The sequence below is a fragment of the Herpailurus yagouaroundi genome, unplaced genomic scaffold, assembly GCF_014898765.1.
Source record: "Herpailurus yagouaroundi ecotype Mexico unplaced genomic scaffold, PumYag 139, whole genome shotgun sequence".
Classification (NCBI taxonomy): domain Eukaryota; kingdom Metazoa; phylum Chordata; class Mammalia; order Carnivora; family Felidae; genus Herpailurus; species Herpailurus yagouaroundi.
This window is the reverse complement of record NW_024412394.1, coordinates 55,288,261-55,315,577: the sequence shown is the minus strand read 5'-3', so window position 1 is coordinate 55,315,577 and position 27,317 is coordinate 55,288,261. Positions and strand designations below refer to the sequence as shown.

Genomic DNA, 27,317 nt, shown 5'->3' with positions numbered 1-27,317 from the left:
CCTTTCCCCTGTCACTTGTCCTGTTCTTTGCTTCTGTTTCCTAGGATTGAGATGTTCCTCAAAATTATTGGTAGTCAAGTCGTTGTCTCAGAGTCTACTTTCAGAAGGACTGAAACTAAAACAATGGGGATTTAGGGAAAGAAAGAAGGAAAAAAGCAGGATGAGTGGAGCAAACCATGTATTGTCCCCCAAACAGTAGTCTGTTAATTGATCTATATGCTAAATGAAGGCCATGGGTAACTTAAAGAAAGCGAGAGAGAACTAGAATTGTCTCTGAGTTTCTACTTGACTCAGAGCACAATCCCCAAATGTCCCATCCTCCCGGGTTTCAAATGTGTTGTCTGAATGGAGAGCTAGAAAAATTTATTTCCTTCTAATCCCAGGACAGTAGCTCTTTGTCATTATTACATACTTTATGGACTTTTATTAACTTGCAGCAGAAACCATAGGAAAGCCATTATGTACAACATATAAGGCAATGATTCTAAGTGACAGTGTTATTATTTTCTTACGTTATTCCTATTTGATAGCATATCTGTATAGGTTTGTGTGTGTGTAAGAAAGAGATTTTGCTCCATTTTAACTTCTTTTTACTAGTTCATTGGCTATTCTTTTTTAAAGGAAAAAAAAGGACAGTTTGGTTTTGATACAATGTAGTTCATGATCCTAACATATTAAAACGTGGGTTGTTTTCAGTTTATGATTGTTATAAATCCCTGCTGTTAACATTAAATCGGATTTATAACCTATTTTAAACTTCTGCCAGAGGCAATCTTGGGTTTCTACGTTTATCAAATAAAACATTTAACTCTCATGAATCACAATATCAATTTGACCTACTGTGCACATTGTAAACTACTTACAGTTATTCCTGTGAAACTTAGCCTCTTAGTAAGATTTGGGTGGAAACTCATTTTCCTGCATTATTTCATATCATTGACTTATAAATAAGAGAAGGCTTAAAATGGCAAAGTGACTTTGAGCTTCTTGAGATGTTATTTATGCACATATATTTCCTTCTCTGATCAAAGTTTTTATCCTTGTTCTTTGAAATATTATATTTGTAATTTCATTAGACATTTCAAACACACCAGAATGCAAGCATTTTTCAGTATCTAATTTAGTTGAAACTGCAAATGAGTCCTATTTGTTTTCAGGGTTGGTTTTATTTCATTAAGTCAGAATTACTTGTTTTATAATTACATGTAGAAATAAATAGCCTTTTCACAGGCTAATGAAAAAAATCACTCACTCAACTTTATTCCAAATTCATTTGGCTGGCAGAAAGAACGTAACCTCTTACTCATCTTTACCATAAGAAATTAATTTCTCTTTCCCAACACAATAAAAACTGTTAATTAGAATTTCCCCAAATCAGTTAAAATCATATATATTTTTTTAAAGAATGAAGGAGAAGAATTTGGTAAACACACAGCATTAAAAAGGAGATTTGAATATGAGAGAAAAAAAGTTCCATTTATAATGCCTGCTCATTTCAGAATAGTTCTTCAATTAGAAGATATCTCAAGAGAGAAATAAACTATCTAAATTTAAAATGATTATGCACTTTTTTTAGTAAGTAAAAATTTGAGAGATAAGTGTCAAATTGTAACTTTCTAGGAGCTATGATTTTGTTCACTTTATTTAACTTAGCTTGCATGCATTGAGTACTTACTATGTGGCCATTCTGTTGAGTACTTTATTCATACTATTTCACTGAATCCTTAAATAACCCTGTCCTTGATAATGGAATTATTTTACCATACATAACTGGGGGTGAATTTGAAATGCAACTAAAACCATCAGCGTAGCTTAATTTGAAGTTAGAATTGACATGGTCATATTTCCTATACATTCATCAAAATTTCCACGGGCAATACTAACTTACCCATCAGTTACTCACTACTTGGCGGTCACCGTAGTAAACATGGTGTGACAACTCAGCTCTTTCCTTTAGGACTTTGGCACTCACTCATTTCCCTAAATGCTGGGCCTGTTGGCTGTTGGCACCTCACAGCTGAGTCCCTCTGTAGCTAAGTGCCTCCCCCAAATTTGCTCCTACATCACTGTCTTTTAAAGGGGTGAGTGCAAAGACCCAGACCCCTTGCCAAGGTAGGCCCTCTGAAGGGCCATCCCATCTCCAGGCCTCCTTAGGCTCACATGAGGCCCCTGTAAGGGTTGTATGGCAGATCCCCATCTTCTTTCATCCAACATTGCTTCCCTCACTCCTGTATAGATGTTCCCAAGCACTCCCCAATACAGCTCTGCACACATTTCCCTCTCAGTGGCCATTTCTAGGAGACCGACAGAAGAATGGCAAGTTTTTTGGCTATAACATGTGTTGTGTAGTGAAGGCACTCTAGAAAGGTGTTTTGTTTTGGTATATGGACGGATGTGAACGTTTCGAAAATTTTTCAGATTCAAATAACTGTTTCTATAGTATATAGGAGGAAATTCTGGTGCCTTAGCCATCTATTTTAACCGTGTATCTGGAGAAGTTTCAACCCTCCATGAGAAAAATATTGGTTCTGCCTAGAATCATCCTTTTTAATACAAGTCTGTGTAAAAGTAGGCAGCCTTTGTGTGAGGGCCAAAGTAAAAGGTAATTTTTATTCTTAAGAGCAACAAGCTTAATGACCACATACATCAAATCATCCCTCTCTCTCAAAACATTTCAGTGGATTGCCAATGCCCTCATTTTAAAAAAGAAAAAAAATCCAAACTTTTTATCATAGGTGTAAGATTTGGCCACTGTCAGTTTTCCCACCCTTATTTCCCACCAATATCACTTTCACTCTACATTCCAGCTACACTGTTCTTACTATTTCTTAAATGTGTCAAGTTATTGTCTTCCTAACAGCTTTGTACTTCCTAGAATGTTCTCATTTTTCAGAGGAGTTGCTTCTCATTCTTCAGATCACAATTGAGATACCACCTTTACAAAGGGAACTACATTGGCACTGTCGAACATAGTACCCTCTTCCCCAGGGACTCTTTCTCATGTTTTCCTACTTATTTACTTCAGAGAAGTGACTACCATCTTATTTATTAATTTGCTTACTTGTTTATTATCCATTTTCTCTAAATAAAAGGTGAACTTTGTGAAGAATGCACTTTGTATTGTTTCCTGTAATATCTGTAGCATAAATATTTGCATATTTATGGAGCATCTATTATTGATGATCTTTATTAGAGATGAAACTATCATGATATATGATGTTCTTAAAAGTGCCACTAAATAAGACACTTTATGAATTAAAAAACCCTGCAGACTGACCCTTTGAGAACTTGTCACAACTTGAAAACTTCCTAAGTCTCGGTACTAATTTCCCCATAATAAAGAGCTCATAGGTCACATCTTTAAAACTATCAACAATCACTCTGACCAGAAGTGTCCTACCAACAATCATGTGAGGCAGCATAGCATGGTGGTCAAGACCAATGGCTCTGAAATAAAATCAGGTACCATTTATGAACAGTATGATCCTGGACAAGTTATTTAGACTCTAAGAGTTGGATTTCTCATCTGTAAGGCATGGAAAACAAGAGCATCCACCCCAAAGAACTGTTAGGATTAAATGAAACACCATATGTATAAAAGTGAAAGTCACTAGGTTTCTATCACCTTCTATTCAGACATTGGAGCATCTACACCCTTGTATCCTTCTTGCCTGTTGCCATAATGAGCTTTACCGTTTTTTGTTTGTTTGAATTCTTTTTTTATTTATTTCAAGTTTTTATTTCAATAGTTAACATACAGTGTATGTTAGTTAACATACAGTGTAATAGTGGTTTCAGAAATAGATTTCAGTGCGTTTTCACTTACATAACACCCAGTGTTCATCACAAATGCTCTCCTTAATACCTATCACACATTTAGCCCTTTCCTTGTCCCCCGCCCTCCATCAACCCTCACTTTGTTCACTATAGTGAAGAGTCTGTCATTGTTTCCTTCCCTCTCTCTCTTTTTTTTCTTCCCCTGTGTTCATCTGTTTTGTTTCTTAAATTCCACAAATGGGTGAAATCATATGGTATTTGTCTTTCTCTCATTGACTTATTTCACTTAGTGTAATACACTCTAGCTCCATCCATGTCATTAAGAATGGCAAGATGTCATTTTTTTTTGATGGCTGGGTAATATTCCATGGATATACATATTTCCATCACAATGCAAAGAAGTTTCCCATCTTAAAACAAGCAACCAAACAAACTTCTCTTGACTCTGCTTCCCTGCCAACTACGTTTCCATTTTTGTATTCCACAGTAATATTCTCCAAACTAGTTTTCTATATGTTCATTTTCTTCACTGCTTCTGCTTGTATTTATTTCTATTAAATATATTCCACTCAGGCATTTTCCCTACTACTTCATGAAATTCTTCTCCAACCTGCTAAACCCAACGATGAATTCTCGGTCTTCATCTTACTTTTAGTTTACTTATGATCAATTGTTTTCTCCCTCCAGCAAAAACTTTCTACTCTTGGATTAAAATACTACATTCCTCTAGGTTTCCTTCTTCTTACTAGCCATTTATTCTCTGCTCCTTTCTTGGCTACACCCATTTTTATTAAGCACTCAAGATTCAAGTGTCCCAGAGCTTAGTACCTGGTTTTCATAAGTTGTTTTGTTCCACAAATATATGTAAAATTACTAAATGTATATATCTGTACCAGACCTCACCTCTGAACTCTAGACTATTTCAAACTGCCTACCTGATCTTTCCATTTGGATATCCCATAGATATCTCAAATGCATTATGTTTAAAAATGAAATCTTGATCTGAGGACCCTGAGTGGCTCAGCCAGTTAAGCCTTGACTTGATTTCAGCTCAGGTCATGATCTCACAGTTCACGAGATGGAGCCCTGCATTGGGCTCTGCACTGACAGCATGGAGATTGCTTAGGATTCTCTCTCTCCCTCTGCTTCCCCCTCTATCCCCCCACTTCAATAAATAAATAAACATTAAAAAATGAAATCTTGATCTTCCACCAATCCTGTTCCATCAGTTGCCTTTCCCATCTTCTTTGATGGTAACCTCATTCTTTTAGTTGCTCAAGCTACAACCTTGGGCTATTTGAGAGACTGCACTCTTTTCTCTCACACATATATCCAATTCATCAGGAAATTCTGGCTCTGTCTCTAACTTACATATGTAATTGGCTACTTCTTTCCATTTTCAAGGATACTTTTAAATGAAGTCATTGTCATTTTTCTTCTGGAATATTAAAATAGCTTCTTCCTGCTTATATTTTTATGCCTCTTACAGTTTCCCAGAAGCCAGAGTGTTTAAATTGTAAGCCAGATCATTTCACTCTTCAGCTTAAAGCCTTCCACTGGCTTCCTGTGAAATAATAGAATAGAATATATTTATATCTATATCCATATCTATATCTATCTGTGTGCCACAGTTCCTGGCATAGAACCCCTAGAACTCTTGTAATTTCTTAAGTGATAAGAACACTATGAACACCTTTTGTTCTAATGTTTTGTCTTTGACTGTAGTTCCTGTCACAGAGCTTCTAAATCCCTTGGAATTTCCTAGGTGATTGGTATATCTTTTGTATATTTTGTTCTAATGAGGTGCCTCAGGAGAATAGTTTCAACTCTCCCGCCATTGGCTTTCACCAGATCACTACCCCACACTTCAGGGGGAGAGACACCATTTAAATACCACAATGCTTATGTGATGCAGCCTTTATAAACACTCCAAAGGTACAGAGTTTGGGGAGCTTCCAAGAGGGTGAAAACATGCAGGTCTTGAGAGAGCAGTGTACTCGGAGAGAACACGGAGGCTCTGTGCATTTTTCTATCTACCTTGACCAATGCATTTCTTCATGTGGCTGTTCATCTGCATTCTTTTTTTTTTTTTTAATCTTTATTTTATTTTTGAGAGAGAGACAGAGTGTGAGCAAGGGAGGAGCAGAGACAGAGGGAGACACAGAATCCGAAGCAGGCTCCAGGCCCTGAGCTGTCAGCACAGAGCCCGATGTGGCCTTGAACTCATGAACCATGAGATCATGACCTGAGCCAAAGTCGGATGCTCAGCCGACTAAGCCACCCAGGCGCCCCTGCATTCTTTATCATATCCTTTATTATATAATAAGCTGGTAAACACGAGTAAGTGTTTCCTTGAATTTTGTGAGCTGTTCTAGCAAACCATCACACCCAAGGAGCGGGAGGCCATGGGAACCACCAACCAACCTCCAGGATAATCTGGGGACCTACTACTTGGGATTGGCATCTGAAATGGGATGGGAGAAATCTTGTGGGACTGAACCCGTAAGCAGTGGGATCTGACACCTCCTTCTCTAGGAAGCCAGTATCAGAATTGTGTTAAGCTGGTATCACAAAGAATTGTTTGGTATGGGGAAAACCCCCCAGACATCTGTTGTCAGAAGTGTTGTGAGCATGGTAGTAATGTGAGTAAAGGAAAAACACACGGGAATAGTGTAGACTTTTCGAACACATTCTTCATCTTACTTAGATGAAGTCTTTGACCTAATTTGTTTCCTTCTTCACATCCTTGTTCATTTCTGGCTTTACTGACTCCTATATATATTTGGCATCAATTGCCTTAGGCATTTGATTTAAGAACTTTCAAAATCTCCATTATTATCTCAATTTTAAAAACTAGAGAATTCACAGTTGTTTATTAGGAATTAAGGATCACATCCAATAACTTTCAGCTCTAGAAGTAGTCCTTAAATACTTAATTATGTTGGCTCTCTCAAATTTAAAATAACCATTTTACATCGTCAGGAACTTTTTTTCAGGCTCACTAATGAAAATATTTAAGCAGAAAGAATAAACATCATGAAGTATATGGTGTGACATATACTTATTAGGTATCTGGTACTAGCTCAAATATCACATTAAAAAAAACACAACAGTACAAGAATATTTAATTTTTTTCAGCCAGTGGCATTCCAGGGCTAATTGTTCTTATTCACTGATAAAGCAGAAATTAAAAGCAAAATGTTAAACCTTTAATTTTAACCTTGTTGTTAAAAGTGAATGATTATGGCTCCTTTGAGTACCAGAACAGCATGCTAGTATTTTTTTAAAAGTCAGATGTAACATTATTCTGGAAAAATAGAAGATATTTTAAACTACTGTATTATGCAGTAAGATAATTTTTGAACTCACAATGTATAGAATATGCCAATATTACTATGCTTCCTTAGTCTAATGTTACATTATCATATTTAACTGCCCTGGCAGTATAATTACTTCAAAGATATGATCCATTAAGCCTGTCACTTACATGACATTCTTTAAAATGAAAAGTATGAAAGGTGTCATTTTCTTTTTTTCATTGTTTCCAAAGCAAGAATTATTGTATGCTTTCGCTCTCTGTTACCTCTTTTTTTTTACTTTTTTATTTTTGAAATTAATTACCATATACTCTTGGTGCATTTTTTATACATTCAAAATCACAAGCCAAATCTCAAATTTTAGCTAATTAAAGTTTCTGACAGGTAAAATATACAAAATAACATGAAGACAGTTTTAAATCCATGGGTGACAGTCACTTGCAGAAAATGCAAGTTGGGTTTTAGCTCTATATGGAAATATAGATATCTTTTAATCAGGGTGTGTCTTTTTATGTGTTAGGGTATGTCTCAATTCAGATTTTTGACGTCAGTCTCCTTACTAGAATTAAGTAGAGATCACTTCTTATCTTGATTGACATAGACTATAATTGGTCAACTCTTTAGTTATCTTTTATCATCATTTAGTGATTATTCAAGGTGAACCCGAGACAAAGATTTACAATCTCATCCTAAAATATTTTATTTTATACTGACCCATTTTGTCTTGTGATTCTAGTTGTCTCATGAGATTTCTTTAGAGATTTTGTCCGGCCCATCTCTGTCTAACAGAACTGTGATGGTGGAAATGTTCTATATCTATACGGTCCCATATGGTAGACACTAGCCACACATGGTTATTGAGTACTTGAAATATGGCTATTGTAACTGAGAAACAGAATTTTAGATTTTATTTAACTTTAGTTTACATTTAAATTTAAGTAGTCACATGTGAAAATTCCGGTTACAGCTATCACATGTAAAGAACTTGGACGTTGTCACTACTGTCTTTAAAAGAAGGAGAAAGCTGAACAACTGGAAATCAATGACTTTTTTGTACTTACAGAAGAACTGAGGTCATGGGGTAAACTGCTACCCCCAAATCCAGAGAGACAGATGAATCTTGAGAATTGCAGCCACAATCTCTTTACCTGGAACAGAAGCTGCTGGAGCCATAGGCTGGTAGGAACATTTAGATGGTAACTTTCATGAACTTCTGATGCTGAGTGTGGGCTAGCCTGATTGCAGAACTTGTGAGGGCTGTAGTATTGGTGGACCTCTGTATTGTCTTAGGCTTTCCCTCCATAAACCCCACCAATTCTCACCGTGAAGAGCCAGGATCCCTCTCCTGATTCCAGTAAGGGAAGGGGGAAATAATCATTAAGAAATATACTTAGAACAGTCTCTGTAACAAAGACCTTCTCTCCAAAAGAAAAGACTTTACCAGAGCCTTATATGATCGGGAAGAAAATATATTTCTCAAATTCCAGACTGCTCTAACTTTCTTATATGAACTAAGAAGAAATAAAAAGCTAAGAAAGACTCATGAAAGTCACAGTCCAGAGACATAAGCCCATTGAAAGACAGAGATTTAATCATAAGGTTACAGAACACTTTCCCACCACCCACACCTTACCATCTTGCCAACAAGACACCGATATGTTAGCAGTGGTCTGCACCTCAAAGAGCTATAAGATGCAGGCTCCATACAAGGAAAGGTTCTCAGGGAACTCTAAAAGAAAATGTCTAAGAGAAAGTGGAACACAAAGATTACAGTGGAGTCAAAACAAGGGCACTAACAGAATGTGAAGTCTCTGGTATGTACAGCTAGATCATTAAATACAGCCCAACTCCAGCCAGACTAACATGAAATTTCACACTAAAGGCATCTGCCTCAGCTCTTATTAATGGATACCTCGTTCCTAGTTTTCAACCAAAAATTATAATGTATGCTAAAATGCAACAAAATACATCCTGAAGAATTTCTCTTATTTTATTTCTCTTGTTTAGAATTTTTTTTTAATTTTTCTTAAATTTTTTAACATTTACTCATTTTTTGAGAGACAGAGTGAGAGTGGGGGAGGAAGCAGAGAGAGAGGGAGACACAGAACTCAAGCAGGCTCCAGGCTCTGAACTGATAGCGCAGAGCAGATGCGGGACTTGAACCCACAAACCATGAGATCATGACCTGAGCCGAAGTCTGATGCTTAACCCACTGAGCCACCCAGATGCCCCTCTTATTTTTTAATAAGCATCAGAACCAGACTCAAATATATATGATACAGATTTTGGAATAACCAGACTGAGAATTTTTTTTTTTTTAATTTTTTTTTTTTTGTTTTTTCAACGTTTATTTATTTTTGGGACAGAGAGAGACAGAGCATGAACGGGGGAGGGGCAGAGAGAGAGGGAGACACAGAATCGGAAACAGGCTCCAGGCTCTGAGCCATCAGCCCAGAGCCCGACGCGGGGCTCGAACTCACGGACCGCGAGATCATGACCTGGCTGAAGTCGGACGCTTAACCGACTGCGCCACCCAGGCGCCCCCAGACTGAGAATTTAACATAACTATGATTAATATGTTAAGGGCTCTATGGAAAAAATAAGTAACATGCAAGAACAGATTGGTAATTTAAGCAAAAAAAAAAAAAAAAAAAAAAGAAAAGAAAAAAGAAAACTCTAAGATAGAATCAACAGGATTCAAAACCAGTGTCACAGAAATGAATTATGCCTTTGATGGACTCATCAAGAGACTGGACATGCACAGGAAGGAATCAGTAATTTTATACCCATGCATATCATTTCCAAATTGCGGAAAACTAAAGATAAAGATAAAAATCTTGAAAGAAGCCTGAGGAGAATAAAAAAAACCCAAAAACACCTATCTCTAAAGAAACAAGAATGAAAATTATAGTGGATTTTTTTTTAATCAGAAACCATGCAAGCATGAAGAGAGTGGAATGAAATATTTAGTATTAAAAACTGTCACCACCCTAGAATTCTGTATCTGGAGAATTTATCCTTTAAAGTGATTGAGAAATAAAGACTTTCCCAGCCAAACAAAAACCAAGGGAATTCTTGGCCAACAGACTTGTCCTCCAGGAAATGTGAAAAGTGTTTTCAGGGTTAAGGAAAATGGTGTCAGAAACTTGGATCTGCATAAGGAAAAGAAGAGTGTTAGAGAAGGAATGGATGAATGAAAAATAAAGTCTGTTTTTTATTCTTAATCTAGAAAATAACTACTTAAAATAATAATAACAATAACAATGCATGGGTGATATTAGCATATGGATAAGTGAAATTGAGGACAACTGTGTTACAATGGATAGAAGGCAGGGATTGGAAAGTCTCTTAAAAACTATCTTCACTACTTCACATGAAATGATATGGTGGTATTTGAAAGTGGATTTAGATTAGTTTAAAGTGTATATTGTAAACTCTAGAACAACCACTGACATTTTTTTAAAAGAAGTGTAACTGATATGCTAAGAAAAGAGACAAAATAAAATGTAAATGTTCAATGGAAACCACAGAAGGCAGAAAAGGAGGGAAAGAAAAATAAAGAACTCGTGTAAGAAATAAAAAACAGTTTCACGTGAGGTATATATTAATCCAGCTGTATCAATAATAACTTTAAATATGAGTGTTCTATATACACCAGTAAAAATACAGTAAAAAATTAGACCAATAATATATTGCTTACATAATTTTACTTTCTTTTTTATTTTTAAATATTTATTTTTGAGAGGGGGAAGGAGCAGAGAGAGAGGGAGACAGGACCCACGTGAAGCAGGCTCCCTACTGACAGCAGAGTGCCTGATGTGGCTGACCGCAGACAGCCTGAACTGAATTGAAGTTGGAAGCTTAACAGACTTAACCACCCAGCATCCCGAATGTACTTTTAAATATAAAGACTCAGGTAGCTTAAAAATAAAGGGATGAGAGAAAAGACATGCCATGCTAACAGTATTTCAAGAAGGCTGGAGTAGCTATCTTCATTTCAGACACAGCATACTTCAGAATAAGGCAAGTTATCATAGATAAAGATGAACATTATACCAAGATAAAGTGGTCCATTCTTCAAGTAACATGTATAACAATTCTTAACATGTAAACACCTAACAATAATTTATCAAAATACATGAGGCAATAACTAATAGAATTATTGGGAGAGCTAGACTAATCCACACTGATAGCTGGAGACTTCAACACTCTTGTTTCAGTAATTGATAGATCAAGCAGGTAGAAACTCAATAAGAATATAATTGATTTGAACAGCCATAAATACCCACCTGTGGGTAGTGGCTGCTGTATTGAATAGTACAGCCCTTGCCTCTGGCTTCTCAAAGTATGGGTTTTGGGCTAGCAGTATTGCTTTGCCTTGGAGCTTGTTAAAAATACAGAATCTCAGGCCACTTCCAGAACTAATGAATCAGAATTTTCATCATTAGCAAAACACCCAGGTGATTTGTATGTATATTAAAGCTTGAAAATCTAAGCTTAAAAATCAAGCTTAGATTCCCCTTATCTAAGGGCAATCATCATTGCAAGTTTCTAAACATACTTTCTGCCCCAAACCAAGCTGTGTGTACAGCAGATTATGAACAGATTTTATACATGTTCTTCATGCTCGAATCATAGTATTTCATATGTGATGGTAGCTCAGGTACATGCAATGCATTTTCTAGATAATTGCGCAAATCCCGAGTGGCATCAGCATCAGAGAAGAGTCACGGTGGTGGTGAGGAGGGAATAATAAAAACAGCCATCAGTTCATAAGAGATTATGCACATAATTGAGAAACAGAAGGGTGGATGCCCCAAATAATACTCACAATGTGACATCAATGAACAGTTTCCCAAATAAAAAGAAAAATGGTGCTTTTAATAACTGGTTACAACAATCTCCTCAGTGAGAAGAACCAAGAGAGAACAATCATAAGATAAAGAATAAGGAAAAAAATGAAAAAAAAAAGTGTGGCATTTAGCCTTCACCAACAGATACAATTATAGGAAAGAACAGGCCCTGAAAATATTTGGCGAAATAAGCAAAATACGTCCTGTTACATGACTTGCCTCAGAGAAGATCACTGCCTTCAGATGGCTGTGCTAAGTAAGGCTGCCCTTATGACTGATTCCCAGGCTGCATGCAGCACTGTAGCATGGCTCCAGTGACACTAGGATTTATCAAGCACCCAGCCTCTTCTGTCGCCACCTCAGGGCCTGCAATGCAGTAGACTCTACAGAGATGCTACAGGTTTCCAAATTTTCTTTCCCAGTGATCTAATCGAAGGGTACTCTAATCTTTGGGTACTGTCAGAATTTTTGCCAAAGATTTTAATAACCAAATAAACACGGGCCTATTCTGGTGGGTCATGATGGCTTTCGTATTCTACATTGAGACTCCCCTTAGATGGTTGGGTGCACCCGCTAAGAAACCAGTGGCCAATCATGATAATACAAAATTATATTAGAGCTTCTTAGACAGACTTCACTTCTAAATACAGTGTCCCTGAAGAGTAGTAAGATGCCAAAAAATCTAGTGGGGGAAAAGTCTTTAAACATTCTATTCCTAGCAAAGATTTGTGAATCATTTCTAAGTTGAAGCAGAAGAATTGTTTGACTTCTTGAATATGCAAACCCTTCTGTTTGCCTTCAAACAAACAAACAAACAAAACCAAAATATTTATTGACTGAAAATATTTCATCATCCTGGATGTTTGGCACATTTCACCTGAGCTGTAGTGGACACAAGTAAATGCTCTGGAATACAAGTATCGCTTTCTAACTGGTATTGCCAATTATTTGTGCCCCAAAGAAAATATTCTGTTAGTAGAATGCTCTTATTTCAATTGGGCATGGCCATTCTTTTGCTGCATCAACCGGTGAGTTTGCCCTGAAGAAAATGTGCTATTCCTTTGTGATATCTCATCATCCGGCTATATGACCTCATTGGTCAGCCTGTAGATCGGGATGTGACTGAGAATATACAAATCTATTGCAAAAGAAATTTCGTGGGAAAAAAACACATCATGCAGACAACATACAAAAATTTGGAACGTTAATGTACAATCTTTAAAAAAAATTTCGTATCTATTTATTTTTGAGAGAGAGAGAGAGAGAGAGTGAGCCGGGGAGGAGGAGAGAGAGGGAGACACAGAATCTGAAGCAGACTCCAGGCTCTGAGCTGTCAGCACAGACCCCAATGCAGGTCTCGAATTTACAAACCACGAGATCATGACCTGAGCTGAAGTCAGATGCTTAACCAACTGAGCCAGCCAGGCACCCCAGAACGTTAATGTACAATCTTTAAATGTTCCTTGTACCTGGGATTCTGTTCAAATCAAGTATTAAGAAAAGCCTGGAGAATCTTGGGATTCTTGGGTGTCAAGAAAACGGTCACTTTTCTGATTTAAACAAAAGGACAAACTAGATGAAAAGATACAGAATTTCAATAACTGAAATGTATAAAAAGAACCAAATGAACATTTGGTTGAACTGAAAATATACTGTCTGAAATTAAGAACTCATTTGATGTGTTTAGGTTGGTTGTTGGGAGCAGTAAGGGACTCAGAAAATCTTTTAGCACAAATTCTTGGAATGGTGAATGTCTGTCCTTCATATCCCATGATAAAAGGCATGGGGAGTAGGCACACTTTCTTAGAGATATCTGGTATTCACTCTATTAGTAACACATAATTACAGGTACTGCAGGTCTACACAGTGTGATTTTTATTTCACAGAAAACGTGAATTCATACTATAGCTAAATGTGTGAAACCGTCTCTAGATCCTATAAATATTTGTATGGTCCATGAGTATTCAGATCCACATTCAGGCAGCCACCTCCAACACTGAAACTATTTGTTATTCTTCCCAAATAAATTAAGTTCAGCCTATGTCTATGTGTATGTCCATGTCTGTATCTGTATCCAGACCCATATCTATATATATCTATTCTAGATATACATCTATCTGTACCTATATCCATATCTACCTAAACCTCTATATCTGTAGCTATAGCTGTAAAGCTTCTTCCTTGAACTTGGTCTTTCTTGTGCCATTGTTTCTACACTGGTGTTACAAAATTAACTCAATCCAGATTTTCCTTTACTGAAGGATGGTATTCTTCTTAATTTACCCTACAGAAATATATGGATTTTGTAATTATAATTATCTGTATTATAGTTATAGTTATCTGTATCTATTATAATTATAGTTATCTGTGATTATAATTTGCCTTTCCATAATCATAATTGAGGAGCAGAATATTCAATATTTCTTTTTTCTCCTTCCTTCCTTCCTTCCTTCCTTTCCTTCTTTCCTTTCTTTATTTCTCTCTTTTTCTCTCCCCTTCTCTAATGCACATGCACACACATCACACTCATGATCATCATCACTTTCTCATCATCATTATAATTTCTGCCACATTCAGTGAATAAAAATCACCAGTAAGATGGTATTCATAATGCAAGCACATTTATAGAAAGATCTGTATTTTCATTTCCCCATGCTATTACCAAAATCCATTTCCATAGATAATTAAGATCTAACTACGTATGATGATGATATTACTAAAAATCATCAATGTATATTACTAGTTTTTTTTCCCACTCTTTTGGACTGATCTGGAACAATTCAGTGAATCATCAAGTTGGACAAACTTTTATCACTATATACGAACAATCTAATAAATAATGTGTTGAGAGTTTATAACATTTCATAGCTTTTAAAAATATTTTATATATATTATTCCAACCACTTTTACCAATTATGTTACTGGGTTGATCCAGGTGTCTGTTACCCAAATCAGGTACACAAAGCCTTTCTCATTCAACTGGAAACATGGTCAGTGATGGAAATTAAAGGAATTCATTCTGAAAACACAGATAGCATAACTGTAGTATCTTTCATCAGCACAAATACCTCGTTGCTTAAAGGAGTGACCTCCAGAAACTCATTCAAAGTACCTCCCCACTCCTAACCCTAGCTCTTCATAGAACTACAATCCCATCATTGGCACAGATTCCAGAATTCCCAATTTTAATTCAGTATGCTGAAAACTTAAATTGGTGGTGTCCACATCATTTTAAGCTTAGATCTATATCTTAAATTGGAAACACAGGGCATGGCAGTATTTTTTAAAGATGAATCAGAAAACGTGTAGGTAACTATGAAGTGTCCAGATGATTCTGTCTTTCCTTAATTTTATCTCATGTTCAGCCTAATTCATTTTTTTATAACATATATTTAAACCAGTGAAAAATATGTACCTAAGGATTAATCAGTGAATATAAAATAGTGAATATAATCAGTGAATATAAAATATAAACCAGTGAACATAAAGTAGTAGCTGAGGTAATATCAAAAATATGCATAACTTGATCACTAAGGAAGAATGAATTAGCGATGCAATTCAACAAGACTGTGCATTAATTCTAAGTTTAAAATAATAGGTGTGTTTGAAATCTTATTGATACGAGACTCACTTATGAAACTAACACATTCATTCATTCAACAGATACTGGCTTCCTCTTAGGTTCTAAATTAAAGTACTATACTAAGGATTAAGATTATGGAAAGATGATAGAATCTGGATCCTAGCTGCAGGAGAAGATAGTTTACAGAGTAACGTGAAATACCATGGGAGACTTTATACCAGTAAAAGAGAACAAGTTAAACATATTTAGTCAGTGTAATTACTGTGACTCTGCAAACCTATTTTGGGAGACATTTCTACAAATTATACAGTTTTAAATCATCTATATAGGTCCACCAATGCATTTGGTCTTATACAACCCATCTTAATAACTTAGATTCTAATTGTTTATGTCTTACTCCATTCTCTGATTTTTGGAAGGGAGTTTTAGAGATGAGAGTTGCTTTTAATTATGTTTTCCCCCTTTGGCTCAACTTAAGGGTTCGTACATCTTCGTTCAGAGTGCAAAGCCAGGGACACAGAGATATTCTATGAGCCAATGCTTAAAACTAAATTTACAAATGATGCTGAAGTTCTGAGGATTCAAGCCTTGATGGGTGATACAGGATAAGGGAGAGAGAACTTGAATTTTAGTCACTGATAGTACAGAATGAAGTCATGGACATTTGGGGTGATGATGAACCAGCAAAACTAATGTTATGGAAACAGCAGAAATGGTGAGAGATTCTTTACATCTCCCCAGAATATTTGATCAACAAAAAACAGAGCAAGTTCCTGTCTGAGGGCTGGTCCCTAGAGTCACACAAAGAGTGATTAGGGAATTAGAGAACAATCTCCTTTGCTCTGTTGCAAACTGTTTCCACCTGAGAAGTTAGTAACTCCCCTTGCCAGGGCATGGATTCAAATAAATTAATATTTGATATCTATAACACAGAAAGTTTAACTTACATTATACAGTGCTTAATGGTACAATTTCATACATCTATACAGTGGAGAAAATCCTTCTCTCCAGTATGTCCATTATGATATGAGGATGATTAAAGGCCATTAAGATTTCACCCTGTTTTGAAAATATATATTAAAAAACAGTCAGCAAGAGTGTGTCCCTTTATTTATTTAAAAGTAAGACACATGAAGTATAAAGTTAAGACAAATAGCATTGTGAAAGTTATGGTAAACACTAATCATATAATCTTCAAACAGCAGATTGCAAAAGTACAGTTTAAAAGTCCATTGTTGAGGCCATGCCCAACTTTTTTCTAAAAAAAAAATGTTTGTTCTATTACTTAAAGACTGGATAATGTAATTAACATAATGAAATTTCAGATTTAGAGAGGAAAAATAAATAGCATTGGATATTATACTTTCTGTAAATACATTCCTTTCATTTACATCAGATCATTATAGAAAAATCTCTGTATTTCTCTAGTAAGCTTGTTTCCAAAGAGAAGACAGTAGCAAATTCTGAGGACAAGTGATCTTTGGATAATCAAAAGAAAAAAATGCAAGGCAGGGTTGTTCTATAGTAATATGTTATTGATTCAAAGTATAATTTCAGGACTGAGTAGTTTTGCCAGGGAAATGGATCAGTTTCCTGTTTTGGGAAATATGTATATAAAAATAGGTTATATAATATTTTGAAATCCTTAGTTAAATTAGCTTTACAATCCTCACTGGAATTTCTGAGATTTAAATGTTTAGACCTTTCTACATTGTTTTTGTTTCATTTAAAGAGTTACTAAAATCCTGGTTGATTTTTAAAGTGTCATTGATAGTCTAGAATAGATTATAAACTAGAGCTTTCCTTATAATTAACATAAACATCCCCAAATCCAGAATTGTTCACTCTGTATCAGTGTACATTCCCCAAATAGTTTTATTAGGCAAGCTCTTGTAAGGGAAAAACACAAAAAGAAATTCATCCAAATAATAGAAAGATTATGAGGGGTGCCTGGGTGGCTCAGTGGGTTAAACATCTGGCTCTTGATTTCAGCTCAGGTCATGGTCTCGCAGTTGGTGGGATAGAGCCCCGCATCAGGATGAAAGCTCATAGCCTGCTTGCGATTCTCTCTCTCTCTCTCTCTCTCTCTCTCTCTCTCTCTCTCTCCTCTCTGTTGCTCTCTGCTCCTCTCAGGCTCTCTCTCTCTCTCAAAAATAAATAAATGAACATTTGAGAATAAAGATGATGAAAAGTTCCACACACCTTACATTTTGCCTCATTTAACATGTTTTTAAAAAAGTTTGAGGAGCTCAAGGTCCTCTGTGATTTTTCAGTGATTTTGGTGACACCCTTCTGAGGTACTGTGGACAGGAGAATTGTCACACCCATTTCACAATTACATGAGGAAATGAAGGTGAAGGTATTGATAATATATAGAATCAAAGAACAAATAGAAATAACCAGAACTTATTTATTTATTTATTAAAAAAAATTTTTTTTTAACGTTTATTTATTTTTTTGGGACAGAGAGAGACAGAGCATGAACGGGGGAGGGGCAGAGAGAGAGGGAGACACAGAATCAGAAACAGGGTCCAGGCTCTGAGCCATCAGCCCAGAGCCCGACGCGGGGCTCGAACTCACGGACCGAACTCACGGACCGAACTCACGGACCGCGAGATCGTGACCTGGCTGAAGTCGGACGCTTAACCGACTGCGCCACCCAGGCGCCCCATAACCAGAACTTATTTAACCTTCTCAGCTACCTATGATTTCACAATGTCTTTCTCTAGGGCTAGGTATAGTTAATGCTGTTTCTTTAGGGACAAGGTTCTAGGCAGAAACTGTGCCTTTTATTTTTCTCTTTGTTTTCTAAAACAACAAACCAACTCAACTTTAATGGGAAGTGAAGGAAAAAAAGAAAACGTTTCAAAGGAACATTTCCTGCCATAATTTTATTTAATGGCAACGTATTTGATTTCTTTTGTTACAGGCAGTCACACAATTCACACACTCAAGGTCCAAATCGAAGCCACAGTGAAAAGGAGATACTATATTTATATTTTGTAAGAACGGGGCCTATGGTATGATGAAATGAAAAGATCTATAGTGCTTAAAACAAACAAACAGCAACAACAACGAAGGCAAATAAGAATATTCCCAAGGCTCCAGGGGGAAAAGCTGAGCTAATAAAAATGAAATTAGAAAGATGTCATTGTGATAGGTACGGTGTCTCATAGATTTGATCCTCAAAGTGTTGCATGTTGGAAGGAAAACTACCAGTCCTGGGCCAGTGTAAAAATTGAAAAACTTTTTAGTAATGTTACCTATTTTGCTAATGAAGAGAAACACCAGACTCACCAAGGAGGAGAAGTATCCTTTGAATAGCAACCAAGTAATTATTACCTTTTGTGAAATCAGCTCTCATTGCAACCAGGAAACCCTAAATTAAAAGGCTGGAACAGACATTTTGGCTTTGTGGTCTCCAAAGGGATACAGCTATATCCAAAATAAATAAATAAATGAATAAATAAATAGTAACCAGGACTAGCTACAGGAGAAAAATCTTAGGTCAGAAGTAGTTAGAATGCACCTGACAAAGGCACATTAAAAACAAACAAACAAAAAATCCAAAAACCTATAAATTAATTGTTTCAACAATTAGATATTTAATAGTACAAAAAGCAAACAGCTCTTCTGTATTACTTTGCTAGGGTTGCCATAACAAAATGCTAAGACTTGATGGCTTAAACAACAGAAATTTATTTTATCACAGTTCGAGCAGCCGGAAGTCCAGAATTAAGGTGCTGGGAGGGTTGGAGTCTCCTGAAGGATCTCTCCTTGGCTTGCAGATGGCCACATTCTTGCTGCCTCTTCACATGATCATTCATTTGTAGGTGTCCTTGTTGTCTCTTTTTCCTTCTCCATCTTTCTCCTCCTCCTCCTTCTTGTTTTTCTTGTTAAGATTTTATTTTTAAGTAATCTCTACACCCAATGTGGGGGCTTAAATTTATAACCCTGAGATCAGCAGTTACATGCTCTATTGACTGAGCCAGCCAGATGCCCTTCTTTGCCTTTTTATGAGGACACTAGTCACATTGGATTAGAGCCACACCTTAGTAGCCTCATTTTAACTTAATCACCTCTTTAAGGACCTTACGTCCAAACATGGTTATATCTGAGGTACTAGAAAATATAATTACTGGGACTTCAATGTATACATTTGGGGGGCGCCTGGGTGGCTCAGTTGGTTAGGAGACCGACTTTGGCTCAGGTCATTATCTCGCGGTTTGTGAGTTTGACCCCGGCGTCGGGCTCTGTGCTGACAGCTCAGAGCTTGGAGCCTGCTTCAGATTCTGTGTCTCCCCCTCTCTCTACCCCTCCCCTGCTCGCATTCTGTGTCTCTCTGTCTCTCAATAATAAGTAAACGTTAAAAAAAATTTATCAATGTATACATTTGGGGGAAACATAATTCAGGTCATAACAAATTCTCTCCCTGAAAGATAAGGAAGGCTGGTTTCATAATAAATCATTTGACAACCGAATCATTTCCCCCTCCTAACTCCCAATTACTAACTTTCTAGATTTCCAAGAAATCTAGAAATTAGGTTTCAGAAACTTTATAAACTTGCTAAGAACATTTAAAAAAGAACAATTTGTATGGGAAAGTAAACCATAACTGCTATAGAATGGAGACAGCCTTTACTCAGATGATTGCGCGCCGTGTTTTTATACAACAAAGAGAATGCTTTTGTGCTTTATTTTTTTTTCAACGTTTATTTATTTTTGGGACAGAGAGAGACAGAGCATGAACGGGGGAGGGGCAGAGAGAGGGAGACACAGAATCGGAAACAGGCTCCAGGCTCTGAGCCATCAGCCCAGAGCCCGACGCGGGGCTCGAACTCAGGGACCGCGAGATCGTGACCTGGCTGAAGTCGGACGCTTAACCGACTGCGCCACCCAGGCGCCCCCTTTTTTTTTCTTTTTTTGCTTTTGTGCTTTAAAGAACAGCCTAAAAAATGTTAAGAAAGTATGGGTAGGCACTGGGACTCTTAATGCCTCCTCAGCATGCACTACACCCACTCCATATTGCGCAGCAGCAAGCACTTTGGAAGACCAACAGAGTTCAGGAGAGAAGTTCCATGAGGTCCTGTCCAGTCCAACTTCTGTCTTCCAGGACTTGTTCACTTACAGTGACTGGTTCAGAAATGGACACATCAACTAATTTTGTCCAAGCAGAATGAAGTGCAGCATTTTTGATTGCTGGGAAAAGGGAAATTCTCTTTCTAACTGGACAATGTACTGTGTGAAAATGATAAAGCTACAAGTAGCTATTTTGTGATAACGGGGGAATGTAAGTCTAAGAATGAAGCTTTTCTTGGAAGAAAAAGGAACTGATAGAATTGTAAGGAAACTGAATTAGATTTGATCAGACTGTACCCTAAGTCCCTCACCTCTGGACTCCTAAATTATGTAAGCTAATAAATTCCTTTTACTGTTACTTTTTAAAATTCTGTTGTTTACAACCAAAACAGTATTTACTAATATACCTTCCAGCTTCCAACTAACAAGCCAAGTACCATTTGTTTGCCTTTAAAAGAATATTGTTGGGGGTGCCTGGGTGACTCAATTGGTTGAGCATCTGACTCTGCATTTCAGCTCAGGTCATGACCCCAGGGTTGTTGGACTGAGCCCCATATGGGCTCTGCACTGAGTGTGGAGACTGCTTGAGATTCTCCCTCTCTCTGTCTCTGTCTCTGTCTCCCTCTCCCCCCCCACCCCCACTCATGATCTCTGTCTCTGTTTCTCTCTAAAATAAAAGAAAATTGTAATCCAAGAAAAACTGTAATTTTAAAAAGTAAAATTTGGCCAGATAATTGTGGCTATATAAACAACTAAGGGTTCTAGAACTAAAATCTAGAATCAGTAGTGAATCAACATTTGGGAAAATGATTTCATTCCTTCTCCCCCTATGTTTCTTTCATTCATACTAATATCCAATTCCAAGAAGCATGATGAATATTAGTAAGGTAATAACTATACAGTACTTTGATTTCTGATTTAGAGAGTAATATCAAGTACATCATCATATATAAAAGCAAATATTGTGTCAAACAAGGTTAACCATTGGATTGAAACCATCCATTTCACTTTCTCTCATTAGTCACATTGAAAACTAACTAGTTGTGAAATAAGGTTAATGAAGTAGAAAATAACAGTCTGATAATCAAATCCAGAAACAAAAGATGCATGTAGTAGTCCCCCCTCCAGGAAAATTAAAAATTAAATCATTTCTTCTAGGATCGAGATTGGCTGCTGGCCATTACCAGCAAAAGAAATATTTCTGAAAGCATGCAATTAAATTCTATAGCACATAAAAATAAAGACATTCTATTTTTTTAAATGACAGTAGTGATTCTTGCGCTCATAATTTAAAAGCAAAGAAACTCTAGAAAAGCGAGATTCAAGGCATAGCGATAAATGAGAGCCCTCAGGAGTTAGGAAGTATTTCCTATATTGTCATTTCACAAGTTACTATTTCTTTCTTGTTTGAGTGAAGACCTTTGCAGTGAAGATCTTTGTAGAGATGGTCATTGTCAAGATACAGACAACCTTCTAATGGAAATCATGTGACTTTGTACTTTCTCAGTTTAATTCAGTCTGATTTCTTTTACTTTTCAGGATATTTCTTAATTTCATGCTTATAAAGAGGTATATGGAAAGTATTCATAACTCTCACATTGTCTACTTATAGGGATTCCTACACACTTATTTAAAAAAATGATACATCAGTTTTTCCAGTTCCCCAAAAGTATAGATGAACGCAAGGCATCAGTCAATGCCTAATGTCCCGCTGCAATTTAAAGGAGCTGAAGTAGAAAGGGAGGAAGCAGTGAGCTCTCACAGGGCACAGGGAACAGGGCACAGAGCACATCCTGGATGAGTTGAGAGGAATCAACTCTCAGATGGTCTGATTTGTCCAAAAATTGTTTACATGTATTTACAGAATTTAGATTCTTGAAAACTTATCCCACCAATTACACACAACAGTTTAATGCCTTGCCCCCAGCTTTACTGGGATATAACTGAAGCATAACACTATGCAAGCTTAAGGTGTACAACGCTTACCAGAGAAGTTAGTTGACACATCCATCAGCTCACGTAGTGATAATTTGTGTGTGTGTGTGTGTGTGTGTGTGTGTGTGTGTGTGGTGAGAAGTTTCAAGACATACTCTGTTAGCAACTTTCAAATATATAATACAGTTAAATACTTTTGTAAGTACTCCAGTTTGATACCATTTCATAGTTGGGAAAAAATGATGGGCTTGATTTAAGGTACTCTACTTTCTTCATTAATGAGAAGAATTAATCCCTCTATAATACCTAAAATTTCCAGGTCCTTCTAGTGCTGTTTCTTCTTTTTTAAAAATATTTATTTATTTTTGAGAGAGAGATAGAGCATGAGCAGGGGAAGGGCAGAGAGAGAGGGAGACATAGAACCCAAAGCAGGCTCCAGGCTCTGACCTGTCAGCACAGAGCCCGATGTTGGGCTTGAATTAATGAACTATGAGATCATGACCTGAGCCAAAGACAGACGCTTAACATACTGAGCCACCCAGATGCCCCTAGTGTTGTTTCTAACTAGACTTCTATGGTTTGCCCAGAAGATACCCAGATGAAGTTTGCCTATATTCTGGGAGGAAAAGCTCAGCTTTCACTGAACCTCACATGCCGGAATGAAAACACTTTTCATGTTCATGCTCTTCAGGTGTTGCTTTTAACGCATTTTTAGCAACATTCTTCTGAAAGGCCATAATTCTCCACTTACAACTCTATCAACTGAATGGGCAGTAATATTAAATTGTTTGTACTTGGCAGAACATTCATAAGCAAAACACAGCAAATCATTGTCTAAAAAGACAGTACCTAGTGACTTAGGGTCCTGTGACCCTAAGTAGATCAGCACATAGATAAGTCTCAATGCAGTCCCTTCACCTTAAACGTTAGTGGCTAGATGGAAGATTGCATTAGGATAGTTTATGGAAGTATAATTATGCAAAATTATTCACTCTCACTCCATGGACTCATTTATTCAAGCAATACTTACTGAATAGCTGGTATGGAACAGGACCTAGGCCTCCAAAGATGAACAAAACAGACATAGCCCTACTACCCCCCTCCCTGCTAATACCCCCGCCCCCTCCCCTGGCTTTTGACCCAATGAGAGAGACAGGGAGTGAAGCAAGCACTTAAACTCTCTGTGCGGAGTGCCACAGGGCTACCAGATGCCTGTGGAAGGGACTTCCATGTGTAAATCTAGGTCACTATTCAAATCTGAACCTCAGGGATCAGGTCTGGGCTGAATTTTCAGACTTGGGTATCACCAGCGTATGCAGTGTGTAATAATCAAAACCATGACAGAGGAAGAGATGACCCATAGAAGGGCCAATGCCCAAGCACAGAATCAGACTTCAAAAGACAGACTCCCTCCCCATGGTTTCTCAAAACATAATGCTGATCTCACCCTAAGTAAAGATGGGAACAGTTCCGATGGCACTAAAAATATCTCTAAAATGTCTTCCATTGACTCTGGCCTCAGGTGGGCCTGTGAATAGGAGTGCCCTCTGATCTGTGTTTGAATGCTTCTCAATTTCATCCCTAATTTGATACTTATATCTTTTTTTCAAGATTGCCATTGTCTTCTACCTCAAATTATGGAGCTGGAGATATCCTTTTATGATGAGAAGCAGGTTCTGGTGATTAAAAATAGTTTCCAAGCTGACAGTAACACCATTGTATTAGATGGTTGCTTCCTGGAGAAATAAAAGGGTACATTATTCCTTAGGTCCAAAATATCCTAGTTGGAACTCAAAGCTCATGAGAGAAGGGGATAGTGAATCTGTGTATAACTAAATTCTGTTCACAGCTTTGTGTAGCAGGTCTCTTGAGAATGTAGGGGAGTTTTGTTATGCATAACTTTGTCAAGTGAACTAGCTGCAGATGTGCTATGGGGCCATTTACAGTGCAGTGCCTCAAGTAGGAAGGCAAGACTGATGTCTTTACCGGATAAAATCTTTAAGGAAGGCTAGTCCCCTTAAAGTATGTCTGCAGTTGATCTGATACCAGGCAAACAATTTCACTTCACCTTAGGCAGCAAAGACAAGAAAGTAAAGTGTAATTTCTCACATTCTCTTTGATAGATTTTCTTCTCTTTCTGTTAAAATGAGACTATCTTCTTCAGACATTGCAATATACTTTGGGGGGTGGGGAAAATTTCTGCTAATAAATATTCCACAATGGCCTGACCCATGAAATTAGACTCATCTTGAAGTAAAAGCTACCCTAAGGATAGCACGCTATCAAGTTTATTCAGAGCAGTTAAGCCCCAAGGAAAGCAGGGCTTTCTTCCTTTTCCTTTAGTCTAAATTTAACATCTATTTTAGCCCCCAAATGACTTCAGGTTAAAACATCTTCTTGCTGTTACCAAGTGTGCTATCTTTGGTAATCCTACATCCAAAATATTAATTAGCATTCTCTTTGGTATCTGAAAATCTAAATTACAGAATCACACCTTTCCTTTTTGTAGCCACACTGGTAACGATAATTAATAAGTGCTATCAGTGGCATAGCTCAAAACTCAAGATGAATGAAATATTATAAAATTTTAAAACCTGAAACAGGAACGAAGTGGAAGTTGCTAGAATGTTATCTTACCTCTACCCCCAATCCTACGGAATTACGTGTGCCTTTTATTATCATTATTGTTGCCAGGCCAGCTCCACACCGCTCAAGCATAGAGAGGTTGTAGTTGTTCACAGACCTGGGGTATTCCGGAAAGAAGTGGTCAGCCTTTCTATAGTGTGCTGCTGCTGCAGGTAGAAAGCAGGTTGATTGTCGGTGGCTCGTGGATTAGGTGCTTCTGCTGTGCTGTTGAGTTCTTTCAATCCAGCTTACATGCAGCTGCCAGAATAAATCTCCTGCTCTGTCATTCCCCTTCTCAAAATCCTCCTTGCCCCATCCAACGTGGTGACTGTAGTCCAGGTCAGGCATCCAAGGTGCTACGCCCTCTAACGCCACTGCCCTAATTTCACACACTCTGAGGCTCAGTTTGAAACATGGTCCACGCCTCACACGTCCCTCACCGCCAGCTTTTTTTCACATTGTTCTATTTGGAATGCTGAATCGTCCTGACCTCCAGCCCCAATTCCCACACTTTAAAAATCCAGGTCTGCAAAAAATACTACTTTCTTTACAATGACTTCTGGGTCCCCGATTGCATCTACTGAATTTTCATGGTATTTTATCTGCAAGTCTCTAATTTGTACCATTTTCTATCCTGTCTCATGGTAATTATTGGTAATTATTGTGGTCTTATCTCTCCACAAAAGAACAAGGTCCAGGTGAACAGAAATGATCTTTCACTCTATAAGTATAATTATTAAAAATTCAGGCAAAGAAAGGTTTGCTTAAATTTTTTTTTTAATGTTTATTTACTTTTGAGACAGACAGAGACAGAATGTGAGTGGGTTAGGGGCAGAGAGAGAGGGAGACACAGAATCCAAAGCAGGCTCCAGGCTCCGGGGCTCGAACTCACAAGCTGCGAGATCATGACCTGAGCCGAAGTTGGACGCTTAACTGACTGAGCCCCCCAGGTGCCTCGAAAGATTTGCTTTTGATGGGACTCACAGCTGTGTTTTTTTCCTAGAAATGTCCATATTTCAGTAAGGTTTATTCTTGGTTCTGCTGATGACTGTGAATAAGTTTTGCTTGATGTTGATACTACAGACCTGATTTGAGGCGATTGAATGTCTGCCTTCTTAGTGAAAGGAGAGTACTTTTTCAAGAAGGGTTATACCGAGAAGGCGTTTGTTCTAAGCTTTAAAATATGTAACCATTTTGAGTTGAAGGCATCATGGAATGATTTTTAAGTCAGTATTGTACTTTTACTCTCAAAATGTTCCATTGTGGTTTTCAATACTTTTATTGTCTCTTAAATGCTATATTACATGTCATCTAAATTAGTACTCATGTTCCTCATTAAAACAAATGCACTCTGGTGGTGGCAGAATTAATTCAGTTTAACAAAATACATGGAGTACTGACTGTGTTAGATGATCACAGAGAATTATCATAATGAAAGCAGTCTAGTTGCTCAAGTAGCTCAAAATCCAACAGCCCAAGTTTTAAGCCACAGTCACAAAGAAGCAGTTAGAGAACATTTTGTTGGGATTTGTGTGCAAAGAGTCAGAATAAAGACATCAGATTTGTTTAAACATTCACTTATATATACCACTAAAGTGTTTTCTTTTTTCTTATCTTAATGTTTCCTCAACCCTACTGCAAAATACATAATTGGAAGAAGATGTATCTTGGGCTATACAAACTTGTTATCATCTGAGCTTTCCCAAAGTCTCTCCAGCCTCAGGAATACTTAACTGTCCTCAGAGGGTCAATGAAGTTATCAAGAACCACAGAATAAGGGGTGTCTGGGTGGCTCAGCTGGTTAAACATCCGACTTGGTTTTGGCTCAGGTCATGAACTCACTGTTTGTGAGTTCGAGACTCTCATAAGGCTCTGTGCTGACATTGCAAAGCCTGCTTGGGATTCTCTCTCTCTCTCCCTCTCTTTTTGTCCCTCCTCCACATGTGCCTGCACTCTGTCTCAAAAATAAATAAATAAACTTAAAAAAAAAGAACCCCGAAACAAGTAGACTTCACAGCACATTTCCATAGCTTGATTGATTATGCCATGTCATTTTTACTGAAAGCAAAATGATTTGAAAAATCCAGCAGTCTGAGTCTGTTTTTGATGCACTATAGAGCACTCATACTTTATCCGACTCAATGCTGG

General features: G+C 37.3%; 1 protein-coding gene across 5 annotated transcripts in view; it reads right to left on the bottom strand.

Moving 5' to 3' along the window:
* FUT9 (fucosyltransferase 9) overlaps positions 1-27,317 on the bottom strand; it is a 200,125-nt gene that overhangs the window by 30,730 nt on the left and 142,078 nt on the right. Inside the window, exon 4 of one of the 5 annotated variants that reach the window (XM_040474198.1) lies at positions 16,478-16,589. The exons of 3 other annotated variants lie outside the window; for them this stretch is intronic. The gene's annotated coding sequence lies outside the window, so the exon portion shown is untranslated. Of the gene's footprint in view, position 1; positions 116-16,477; positions 16,590-27,317 lie in introns of all 5 variants that reach the window. One more of the 5 variants, XM_040474199.1, reaches the window with a different exon arrangement.